The sequence below is a fragment of the Neolamprologus brichardi genome, chromosome 10, assembly GCF_056152115.1.
Source record: "Neolamprologus brichardi isolate AB-2024 chromosome 10, ASM5615211v1, whole genome shotgun sequence".
NCBI classification, from domain to species: Eukaryota; Metazoa; Chordata; class Actinopteri; order Cichliformes; family Cichlidae; genus Neolamprologus; species Neolamprologus brichardi.
Window position 1 is genome coordinate 20,632,828 of NC_142113.1, and position 10,689 is coordinate 20,643,516.

Sequence of the window (10,689 nt, forward strand, 5' to 3'; positions counted from 1 at the left end):
TCTCAGCTGGTTGCCAACTGGTTGTGTTCTTGTTGTATGTTTATATAAAAGATTACCGAGCACCTCTGTCATTTGGCAAAATCAATGTTCTTCAGTAGTCTTGTGACGTAAATGTTTCTGTATGTAGACACAACAGATTTGAAGCTTTTGCTGATTTATCACAGTTAATTGTTATATTGTCACAAACACATTGTGTGTAATTGCCAACTTTACCCCATTCAGTTGCAAACTAATATGGACTGACTTTAACAGCTGTTTTATAGCCATGCATCAAAGTTGACTGTTGACTGCAAGTGGTTGCACACCTGCTCTCTGTGTTAAATACAACCAGATTGTAAGTTCATTGTACACTGTTTCAATCATCAGAGTTGTGCTGTGATCATCATTACCATTGTCCTTAGTGTGAATGTAGCATTATTAAAAAGTCCACTGATTTTCTTTCTTAGCCAGAGAGAACTTTAGCTACTGTAAAGCTAGTATACTATTTCCTATACTAGCTTTAAACAAAACAAGTAAAATAACCATAAGTGGATCGCTTAACCTCTTAACATTCACCAGTTCAACCCATCTAGGGTCAGGGTTAAGGGTTCCCACTACTTTCAAAGAACTTTAAAGTCAGCAGCTAGCTGCATTGTCTAGTTTCTCAAAAATCTGCATCTTTAGCATGTAGCTAAAACAAGACCCAGCCCTGACCTGGTAGATGTTTAGGGGATACAACATAAATATTCCCACATTCTAAGAAGGAGAACATGCACAAGATCCTTCTTCAGTAGTGAATGCTACAACAAGGCTAACAACAAAGTTCACAAAAAAATGTGTGGTGAAGAATCTGCGACAGAAAGAGGTACTGGTAGAAATGTATGATGCTACAAGCCTGTGTGCGTTCAAGTGTTTTTTACTGCTAGTTCAGTGTTAGCATGTTGCTGTTGGAAGAGCTTGGAGAGATTTGATAGTGTGTTTTCAGCAGTGGAGAGTTGTTTCTGGCCTGTGCACAGTTTTCACAGTTTTCCATCACATTCTTGTTCTTTTCCCACAGTAAATTCAAACTTTTGAAGCTGTAGACAGTTATTTTTGTACTTCTACGTTAACAGCGGTAAAGGCAATTGTTGTGAAAGCTGCATGAAAAGACTGACACTATTTATCTTTTAGTTAGGACAAAACACAGCCATCTTCATCATTTCACTTATATTCCAGGACTCTAGCTACATGTTGGTTATAGTCAGTATAGCAACAAAGGTATACTATCTGGTAAATTTATGTGTTTCTGTGGAAGTTACACAATTAACTTTGACCAACCTGGTGGTACTTTATTTATTAATCAAGCAGACAATGATCATTGCTTTAACCTTTCCTTATATATCTTATATATAACATATTTAAGTATATTTGAGTTTTTAGCTACTGATGTGGGTTATATACATCAATCAGCTCTACTTGGTATTCAGGTGTGTGTGTGTGTGTGTGTTAGAGGCCTTCTGTGGTCTGTTTATGGTAGATTCCAGCGCCTTACATACATATTCATAACAGGAAATGGGAATGATGCCCAAATATGGAAGAATGCGGCTTACACGAACAAGACGATGTCTGTCAGAGTTAAGTCAAGAAATGCTGGCATGCACAAATACTCCCACGTACACAGAGTCTCTTTAATGCTAATAATTGTAGGTACAAAGCTTCAAATCAATTTTAATCAAAGAGGGAAGCTAGCTGCACCACGAGGTATGTGACCTTAGATGTTTGCACTTTTCTTTCTTCCCTCCACCTCATTCTCGCTCTATTTTCTACCCTCCGGCTACCTTCTGGCTGTCCCTTGAGGCGTCTTGGTTAAATGTGCTTCTGCTGGGCCAGTTGTGGTTTGTTTGTGTCTATATGTGTGTATGTGTGTGCATTTTGTTCAGTAAGTTTGTGTTGAGGCTAATAACTGTATTAACAGTTATGGACTTATAGACCATTTGGAGGACAAGAAAACAGGGTGTGGGAAGATGAACTTAGAACCAGGTACGATAGACAGACAGATAGATAGATATATAGAGTACAGAGAAGCCACTCCCCTGTCAGCATTTACAGGCAAATTTCCCTTGAGGACCATCAAATGTAGCTTGGGACGACAGATGGAGCAGACAAGGGAGTATTTCTTTTCCAAATTTGGTGGTGTGTCTGTTGGACTTGTTTGGGGTAAAACACAAGAGAGACAACACAAGTGAACTTTGTTATTGATGTTTTTGCATTTCACAATCTCATGGCATTGTCATGAAAAATAAAATTAACTGCGGTGTAAAGGGCTGATGCAAAACAAAAAAGGACTTGGTCCTCTGTATTTGGTTCACTGTGTAACCCTGGATTTAAAAAATCTGTCACTTATGTTTGTGAGATACCTTGTCGTGTCGGTGCCGATGTAATATTAAATGCCAGGTCTTCTTTTAAAGAGCAAAATGCTTGTGTGCCACTCTCATCAAAACCTCTGTGCCTCTATTCAATTCAATTCAATTTTATTTATATAGCGCCAAATCACAACAAATGTCGCCTCAAGGCGCTTCATAGATACAGAGAAAAGCCCAACAATCATATGACCCCCTATGAGCAAGCACTTTGGCGACAGTGGGAAGGAAAAACTCCCTTTTAACAGGAAGAAACCTCCGGCAGAACCAGGCTCAGGGAGGGGCGGCCATCTGCTGCGACCGGTTGGGGTGAGAGAAGGAAGACAGGATAAAAGACATGCTGTGGAAGAGAGACAGAGATTAATAACAGATATGATTCAATACAGAGAGGTCTATTAACACATAGTGAGTGAGAAAGGTGACTGGAAAGGAAAAACTCAATGCATCATGGGAATCCCCCGGCAGCCTACATCTATTGCAGCATAACTAAGGGAGGATTCAGGGTCACCTGGTCCAGCCCTAACTATATGCTTTAGCAAAAAGGAAAGTTTTAAGCCTAATCTTAAAAGTAGAGATAGTGTCTGTCTCCCGAATCCAAACTGGAAGCTGGTTCCACAGAAGAGGGGCCTGAAAACTGAAGGCTCTCCCTCCCATTCTACTTTTAAATACTCTAGGAACAACAAGTAGGCCTGCAGAGTGGGAGCGAAGTGCTCTAATAGGGTAATATGGTACTACAAGGTCATTAAGATAAGATGGGGCCTGATTATTTAAGACCTTGTATGTGAGGAGCAGGATTTTGAATTCAATTCTGGATTTAACAGGAAGCCAATGAAGGGAAGCCAAAACAGGAGAAATATGCTCTCTCTTTCTAGTCCCTGTCAGTACTCTTGCTGCAGCATTTTGGATTAACTGAAGGCTTTTCAGTGAGTTTTTTGGACATCCTGATAATAATGAATTGCAGTAGTCCAGCCTGGAAGTAATAAATGCATGAACTAGTTTTTCAGCATCACTCTGAGACAGGATATTTCTAATTTTAGAGATGTTGCGCAAATGGAAGAACGCAGTCTTACATATTTGTTTAATATGTGCGTTGAAGGACATATCCTGGTCAAAAATGACTCCAAGGTTCCTCACAGTGTTACTGGAGGCCAAGGTAATGCCATCCAGAGTAAGAATCTGGTTAGATACCATATTTCTAAGCTTTTCAGCGCCGAGTACAATGACCTCAGTTTTATCTGAGTTAAGAAGCAGAAAGTTAGTGGCCATCCAAGTCTTTATGTCTTTAAGACATTCCTGCAGTTTAACTAATTGGTGTGTGTTATCTGGCTTTATGGACAGATAGAGCTGGGTGTCATCTGCATAGCAGTGAAAATGTATGCTATGTCTTCTAATGATGCTGCCTAGGGGAAGCATGTATAATGTAAACAGAATTGGTCCTAGCACTGAACCCTGTGGAACTCCATAATTAACCTCAGTGTGTGAAGAGGACTCTCCATTTACATGCACAAATTGGAGTCGATTAGATAGATATGATACAAACCACTGCAGTGCAGTACCTGTAATACCTACAGCATGTTCTAATCGCTCTAATAGAATATTATGGTCAACAGTATCGAATGCTGCACTAAGGTCAAGAAGGACAAGCACAGAGATGAGTCCACTGTCAGAGGCCATAAGAAGATCATTTGTAACCTTCACTAAAGCTGTTTCTGTGCTGTGATGAACTCTGAAACCTGACTGAAACTCTTCAAATAAACCATTCCTCTGCAGATGATCTGTTAGCTGTTTGACAACTACTCTTTCAAGGATTTTTGATATGAAAGGAAGGTTGGTGATTGGCCTATAATTAGCTAAGACTGCTGGGTCTAGAGATGGCTTTTTGAGTAAAGGTTTAACTGCAGCCACCTTGAAGGCCTGTGGTACATAGCCGATTATTAGAGATAGGTTGATCATATATAAGATCGAAGAATTAATCAATGGCAGGACTTCTTTGAGCAGTTTTGTAGGAATGGGGTCTAAAAGACACGTTGATGGTTTGGAGGAAGTAATTATTGAAGTTAACTCAGAAAGATCGATTGGAGAAAAAGAGTCTAACTTAACATCAATGGAACTAAGAGTAGCTGTAGATAATATTACATCTGTGGGATGATTATTGGTAATTTTTTCTCTAATGATAAAAATTTTATTTGTGAAGAAGTTCATGAAGTCATCACTAGTTAACGTTAAAGGGATGGTTGGCTCAAAAGAGCTCTGACTCTCAGTATGAACTCCTGTGGACGCCTTGTGCATATCTGCGTGATGCGAGCAGCTTTGATAGAAAAAAAAAACATCCATCGCAGCTTTGCCCTGTTCACAGGTGTGTTACATCCTCCCTGCAGATGATGTGATAGTTGCAAAAGCTGTAAAAGAACAGTGATGGTAGAACTGACAGAAATAAGTCAAGATGATGGAGGGATGGTAGGTTTTCAGAGCACGGAGGAGACATCAGTCTTAGTGCACTATGAATAGACCTCTGCAGCTGTCCTGCCTTCTCACTCAATAACACACACACACAGACACACAGACAGACACAAACATACACACATACACTTACATGCAAAGGCTTGTCCTGGGTGGCCACAAATGAATGGCTGCAGCTGCCCTTAAGATTTGCCCAGGACCTGATCTTAGCATCAAGGCACTCTGCAAGTTCAAGAGTAAGGCTTACCCATTCTTCCCTTCAGGCCACTGAATGCTGAACACATTATGGAAACCATTAGACTGCTGTGTTTAAACCCCTGTTTGTCTGTGTTGTTTTGGTATGTTTACACAGCATACTGGGAGGAAAAAAAGGGCTTAAGACTGGTAGTCTGACACCAGTTTGTTTGACAAACTATAGCCAAACAGAATGATCAAGTGTGGTGCTGAGCTAAACCATAGACAGTATAAAAGATGGACGTACTCCTGTGAAGTGGTCTTTTCGCTGTTGTCTACTTGGAGTTTTGAACCTGAAAAATTTCACGTTTCAGGCTCAAGAGCTACATCCATCTTTATATCATATATATTCTGTAAACCAAATGAAATCCCCTCTCTTTTATGCTCTGCCTTTATCAAATTAAAGCTGATATAGAGATGAAAACAAAACAAAAAACATGAATAAAAGCATTTTGCCTGGAATAGAGAGTAGAAGAACAATATACAGCAAACGTCTGGTCAGCCACTTGGGAAAGCAAACTCTGGGTCTGTGAACATTTTTGCCCATGCGGTCTATGCTAAACCACCCAGATACTAGGTTATCTGATATTCTGTAATCCCCATTTTTCCTAATCTCAACAAAGCCTGTTGAAATGTCAAGACCAAGATTGATTCAGGGGAGGTTTGATACAGTCTTAAACTCGTCATTTTCCATTCATGGTGAGCACTTTTAGTTCAGTTCAATTCATTTTTATTTATATAGCACCAAACTTTATATTGTAAGGTAAAGACCGTACAATAACACAGAGAAAGACAACCACCTATGAGCAATGACTTGGTGACAGTGGGAAAGAAAAACTCCCTTTTAGCAGGAAGGGAGGGGCAGCCATCTGCTGTGATGGATGGAAAGAAGATGGGGCAAGAGTAGAAGAAGAAGCCAGAGATTAATAATGATTAAATGCAGTTGTGTACTGAAAAGAGATGAGTGAAGAAGAAACAGTGATGCATGATGGGAATGTCCCAGCAGCCTAGGCTTACTGCAACATAACTGAGGGATGATCAGGTGATCCAGTCCTAAAGTTTTAAGCCTAATCTTAAAAGTAGAGAGGGTGTGTGTCTCCCAAATCAAAACTGGGAGCTGGCTCCACAGAAGAGGGGCCTGAAAGCTGAAGGCTCTGCCTCCCATTCTACTTTTAAATACCCTAGGACACAAGACATAACATCTGTCTGACATAATGCTTTGCTATCGGTCAACAACACAAATCTATAACTTTTTAAAAGTTCATTTAAGGTAAACTAAGTACAAAAGCCTTCACTAGTCACAGAGTTTAATTAATCTTAAAGTCCATGTTCAGTGAAGCGTTCTTGTATACACATTTTACCAAAATAGCTGCTTAAGGCTGGTCTGCTTCTGCCTCTAATCCAACTTTATAAATAAATTGAGAGGCTCTCAGACTTGAGCGACGATAAATAACAGACATTCAGTACTCTGGGAATGAACCAGAAAAAGCAACCCCCCCCCCTCTGCTGCTCTATTAAGTTGTTTTGTCACTCATTACAGGCTTCATAATGCATTGCAGGAGGGGCTCTCGACACAAGACCACGTTCTGCAACCCCGAGACCAAACCTGGCAACCCAGATCGTTATCATACCTGACCTTACCACCCTGATAAACGTCACAGCCGTTACACACAACGGCTGCTCAATTAGAACAGCGCACAAACATGGACATGCAGTGCAATGTGACACATGGTCAAACAGACACACACACACATACACACATTTAGTTCATGTTATGTTATAAACAGTACATGCTGTAGTAATTTACAGTGTTGTGTTAACCTCAGGTACATTAACCACAGCGACAACAATTGGTGCTGCCACCCACGTGAGCCTGTCTGGGGTGGTGGTGGCGGTGGTGCGGGAGACACAGTGAATTTAACTAATTCTGCTGATTATACCATCATTTTTTCGGAACTCTCCCTAATGAAGAGTTAGGGCCTCCTTGCAGCTGAATGCTCACGGCAGTATTTGTGTGCAGCTCTGTGTGTGTGTTTTTATGTGTAACCACTGCCAATATATACAGTATATTGAATGGACTTAATTAGATGTGCAGTCCTTAAAAAACCTTTATACAGAGAATTTCCATGGTCATTGATTTTTTAGTTAGTTAGGTACAACCATTTTTAACTCACAGGAAGCAGAAAAAATGAAATATTTCAAATGTTTAATGTTTTGTTTTTTGTGCATAAGAGTGCAGAGAGTCGCTAAATTCTTCTTCGCTCCCACTCTCCAAATACACAGAGAACGACAAAAAGGATTACTACTTATGTCAGTTTGTGTAATAAAGTAATGTTCTCACATTTATATAGTACTTTTCTAGGTTTACTGAACATTCAAAGTCTTAACCATACTTACAGCACTTTCTTCTATAAGCACTTTATCTACCTTTTCTTTGGACTGTAGGGGGCATTGGCAGAGAAAACGCATGCAGGCACAGAGAAAAAGACGTCATCTATGGTTTGAACCAGGAAGCTTCTTGTTGTGGAAGATTTTCATAGCTTACATCTGTTTGAATCAAGACACATTCCTCTTTAGTTAAATGTGATAAACTTTTGGTCCAGGCTTTCAGGTGTTAAAATGCATAATAAGAATATAAACAAACATGATCATGTATTGCAATATAAGAGAGCCACCTCCTTTCTTTTGTTTTGCACTTTAGGGTTCAGTTGATCTGATATATTTAATTTCTTAACCATCTAACTTTGCTGCTGAAGATGTCTGTTAACCCCTTAATGTCGAGTTTATCATATTTGATACATTAAGGTTTTTTTTGTTTTAAGTTTTTGAGACTTATCGATGTATTTTTACCCCTAAAAAACCTAAATGAATTGCACAGGAAATTTCAAGCATTTTTTAAAATGCTGGCGTAGCAAATATTCATAATAATGTATGGAAATTCAAATTTTAAATAATTTTTAGACAAATTTGTCCGATGGTTCAATAAACTCTCCATTTCCCCCCCAAAATCGAGTTTTATGCCAATAATTTCATGGTTCAGGCTTTAAAGGGATATTCACACTTCTTTGCTACTGTATATAATTTCTGTTTCTGCTAACAAAATGTGTTTCAGAGTTGTACACTTTATTTTTGTTAACATGAGATCTAAAAGTCTCTACAGCTACAGCTTCTCTTCAGCTCTATTTATTTATTTATTTTCCTACATCACCCTCTCTCCTATGCCACATGAAACATGTGAAAGCACCTCCTTATTCTTAAACATGAAAATGAGGCCCATGGGCTTTCTGGCAAAAATGCATCCTGACAATCTCTACAGCTTCAAACATTCAGTGTGAGATCTCACGAGGGAGTGTGTGTGTGAGTGTGAGTGTTTGCACATTTATTCGTGTATGTTAAGTGTATGTTACAGTGGGGGATGGCAGGTATGGGGGGTGGCTGGAGATGCAAAAATCAATCTTTTTAAAATCTTAATTGCTTTTCAAAAAAAGAAAAGAAAACTCAGACAAAGAATGAATCACATGCTGTTTGATTTCAATTATTTAAAAGCGGTAATGTTGAGATGTCAACAGCTGTAAATGTTTATAATCGCCTCCCTTAGTCTGTGATTGCATCTTTCAAGATAAATTTCCTTTAACAGTTGTCAGCAGAGAACAACATAGATCTGCAAAGCCATTCTTGATATCACTCACAAAAGTACATTCATTTAATTATCTGGTTTAAAAAATCATTTAAAAAAAATCACTGTTTTCTGTTCTGGGTAAAAACATCTTAATGCTGCTCTGTCTGTTCCTTTCCAGAGCTTAAATAACAATACATGTGCTTGAATAGACAAGAAACATGCTAATTTAATGTGTATCTTTATGTGTACCTTTACCAAAAACTTCATGCCTGTCCAGAAATATGAGAAATACGTGTTCCCATGCATGCTTGTAAGTGTTTTAATAAAACAATACATCTATTTCCCATTTTCCCAAAATATAAAGAAATGAAGGGTGGCTCAAGACTTTTGCACAGAACTGTATAGCTTGTCTTTAAGCAGATTTTGTCAGCTCAGTAGTAAGATGCAGCCAGTACATTTTTTGAGTGTGCAGCTGGGATCAGACTGAAAGCTGAGTTAAATGATCGTAGTGATCCAACCTGCGAGTACTACGAACTCACGCATCAATGTATTCACGAGTCATGTGAAACAAGTAGGTCCTTTACTGAGTAGAAGTAGCTGGCTTACAGTGATAAAACACTGTTACAAGTACAGTATGAGTTCTGCACTATAAATATAAACAATCAGTATGTAGATCAGTATACATCAGTCTGAAATTGACCAAATTATGTATATCAGCTTAATGACGCTACTGGAACTATTTTTAAAGTAAAAGCATGCTATAGACTTAAAATAAACAGATGTGCTAAAACACAGTCGAGGCTGTTGTCGAACTGTTGTTTGGGTTACTTTTGTTGGGAACAAGTGTTTGAACTTCCACAGCAGCTCAGAGTCAAAACAGGAAGCTCTCAAGAGCTTCATTACTGGGTCCTGTTACAAGTAAAACTCCAGAAAGAACACACACACACACACACACACACACACACACACACACACACACACACACACACACACACACACACACACACACACACACCTCTAGTTATTTGGTCTGAGTGGTCCTGTGCCTGTGATTGTTTGGTATCTAATTAAGTTGTGCTTTCATCACAACAGTTGCTGTGACCACTGCATAACCTGACAGAGTTGACCATTTACATTGCAACATTAGGCGCACGCACACACACACACACACACACACACACACCTACACACACACACACACACACACACACACACACACAGATATCATCAACCCCACCCTCCTCTACACGCCCCCCTTCAGGATGACCTCTGAAGTCAGCAGGGTGTGTGTGTTTCAGTGCGCCACATGTGTCTGCTGCTACTGACAAACTAGAGACAAGTGATGACTGAGATTATGCAGGGCTGTGACTGGAGGACAGACCACCACCATCCCCCCACACCCGAACCCCAGTCAGCCTATTAATTTTTATTTATTGTCACATGTGTCAAACTCCAGCCATCTGCCGCCACAGAAGGCTGTAACATTCTATAAAACATTTTTACAAATACTTCCAAACCCCAGAGAAACCATATATTTCTTTTGTCCTGCTGCTCTCGCACTCTTTGCCAACCTGTTTGACTTCCCCCGTGTTTTATGTTCTCCTCTTTCCTCAGGCTTTGCTCTGTTCCCCTGTGCTGACTGAAGGAGAGCGGACAGAGCTAACCAAGCTTTTACTGCCTCTTTCCTTCTCACCCACCTTCCTGCTTTTCCTTGGTCCCCTCCCAAAGTCTTCCAGAGAAAACACAGTTTAATGGAGTTTACGACCTGATTATTGCATGGACACACTGCTGGCTACTCCCCTACAGCGCCACAAACACACAGACTCTCAGTAGCGGTCGCTGCGATGCGGGAGAGAGTCACAAGTTTACCTGTCATCTCACATTAGTAACAGTCCAAACGACTGCTCAAGCCGCAGAGGAAATCTACTTAATGTCGTTCCAAACAGGAAAGTATATGGGGTTGCATGCTTTTAATAAATGTCAGTCCATTAAGCACAG